This window comes from Neopelma chrysocephalum, unplaced genomic scaffold (genome assembly GCF_003984885.1).
Source record: "Neopelma chrysocephalum unplaced genomic scaffold, ASM398488v2 Primary Assembly neopelma1_96873, whole genome shotgun sequence".
Lineage (NCBI taxonomy): Eukaryota > Metazoa > Chordata > Aves > Passeriformes > Pipridae > Neopelma > Neopelma chrysocephalum.
In genome coordinates this window covers 637-2,910 of record NW_020925516.1, presented here as the reverse complement: position 1 = coordinate 2,910, position 2,274 = coordinate 637, and the positions used below count along the sequence as shown (strand labels likewise).

The window sequence follows — 2,274 nt, the reverse complement described above, 5'->3', positions numbered from 1 at the left end:
TCGCCTCAAATGCTCATCTGCTCCCAAAGGTTAGCCAGATGGCACCTGCAACCAAAAAAGCTCAATGCTTCGTTGCTGATCCTTTTAATACTCGGAGATAACCTACAAGGACAGCTCGAGAGGACCAAACCGTGTCTGTCACCTCATTGTGAGTTGGCTTCGGCCCTGTGAGGCTGCATATGTCTCCTGCAAAAAAAAACCCCAGAGGCAAATGCCAGTACTGAGATACTGCCCAAGAGTATGCTGCTCCCATGGCAGTTTCTGTCTGACACCCCTTGACCGTGACCTCTTACAGGCAGTGTCCCCGTCACGTTGGACTGCACGTTAGAAGTCTGCCTGTAAAACAAAAAACCAAGTATGTATGCAGATTCACCAGAAGTACACCGCCTGCAAAAAAGCATCTAGTTCTGTCCTGCAGTCACTGCTCACCTTGCTCACTGGGCTCACCTTCCCTCTGGTGCCTATTGTCTGCTGGGCCGGGGGCTCCGCATCTTAAAAAAAAAAACAAAAAACCAAAACTAAACCACCAAACCATCCAAAGGCCCAAAAGTCTGTCATGGTTTTAGAGCCCAAAATCCAATTCCCTTGTTCTAGCCCCCCTCCCACATCTCAACCCAGTGTGAGATGGGTTTCCAGACACCACACAAGACTCAAAATGGGGGAAAAGGAATATATTACAGTGACTGTACAACAAATAAATAGTATAATACATTATATACAATCTTAACTCTATCTCTACCATGACATATAATATTTACAATGGGCCAAATCTCTTCTCCCTTCCAAATAAAAGTCCAGGAGGGAAGAAGAAGAAAAGACCCCTTCCAGCCTAATGAGCAGCAAGTCTCTCTAGAGGAGCAGTGTCTCTCTCTTCCAATGCAGCAGTTGCAGCTGGATCTTTGCCAATGCACACGAGGGGGTCTCCAAGCCCCTCGGCCCTCCGTCTTCAAAACGAGGGTCTTTCCGTGGGCTGCGTTTCCCAGGACAAAGGGCGCGTCACCACGGTCCTATCACCAAGCACAGGGGTCTTCGTGACAGTCCTTATCTTCAGGGGACTCAAGCCCCTTTGCAGATCTCCCATGCTCTGACCCAAGACTGCCAACTTGGCAGTACTGTGGGGGGGCCAAGGTCATCCCACACACACATTCCTTTGGCCGTCCTGGCTCAGCTCTCAGGACAGTCTGAGCTTCTTAGCTCCTCTCTGCAGTGCATACTGCACTCCAAGACTCTTTCAAGTGAGTCCATCTTCCTCCTCTCTCTTGGAGGAGTCTCCAGGGAGTTTGGGGAGTTTAGGTTGTTCAGTTCTTACCCCCAAAACTCTCTCTCTGCAGTGGCTTGGTTCTCTTTCTGCTGCTGCTTTCCTTTTCTTCAGACAACTCTGTGTCTGCCTCGGCCGCATGCCGGCTTCTGCTGCTGCTTCGCTTCTTATCTGTTGGCTCTTTGCCACTGCTCTCTGTACGCTGCTGTCTCTGCTACTGCTCCATCTGCCCACTCACGGTGGAGAAAACTCCTTCAGCTTTCTAGCTGCAGGTACTTAGCCCAGTTTAACACTGTTCCAAGTCCCTGCAGCCCCAGCCAAGGGGCTGGGGGGGCCGGAGGCCCCAAGGGGCTCCTGCGTAGCAGAGGATGGTTACGATCCATCGACCTCTGGGTTATGGGCCCAGCACGCTTCCGCTGCGCCGGCATCGGTGGTTCAGTGGTAGAATTCTCGCCTGCCACGCGGGAGGCCCGGGTTCGTTTCCCAGCCAATGCACCAAAAATGTGGCAGTTTGAGCCACGTTAGAAATCTAAAATCCAATTTTCAGGCTTCCCCCACCCCTTCCCACAATTATCCCAACACTACTGAAGAGAAATTTTCAGGCCAGAGGCTTCTATAGGGGAAGGGGAAGTATATACATTTATTTACACAAATAAATACTATACAAACTAAAGACAACTATATATATATTACATCTCTATCAATCAGTCCTTTCAAGCCCCTCCTTTAAGTTTAGTCCAGGAAAGAGCCTTTTCAAGGCTGGAAAGTAACCAGTCCCTCTGTGGGAGTGTTCTGGGCCCGAACGCTCCCCCCTCACCAATTTCCAGTTGTTTTGTTGTAGTCTCTCCTCCTCATGAAGTCCAGGAAGATAGCTTTGAGTCCTTGCTCTCCTGCCGCTGTGTGATCTCTCTCTCTCCCTCATACCTTAGTTCGTAGGCTGCTGCAGTGTGGTTCTGCTTATCAAGTGTCCACGTCCTGGCATGTGGATTTCTCCTCGGGTTTTCGGTTGTCCTGCG

The 2,274-nt window shown here is 50.3% G+C and overlaps 1 non-coding gene across 1 annotated transcript; it reads left to right on the top strand.

Annotated features, from left to right (window-relative positions):
• The first annotated feature begins 1,682 nt into the window (after positions 1-1,682).
• Positions 1,683-1,753, top strand: TRNAG-GCC. Its single transcript has one exon. It is a non-coding gene; the product is annotated as a tRNA-Gly (tRNA).
• The last annotated feature ends 521 nt before the right edge of the window (positions 1,754-2,274 follow it).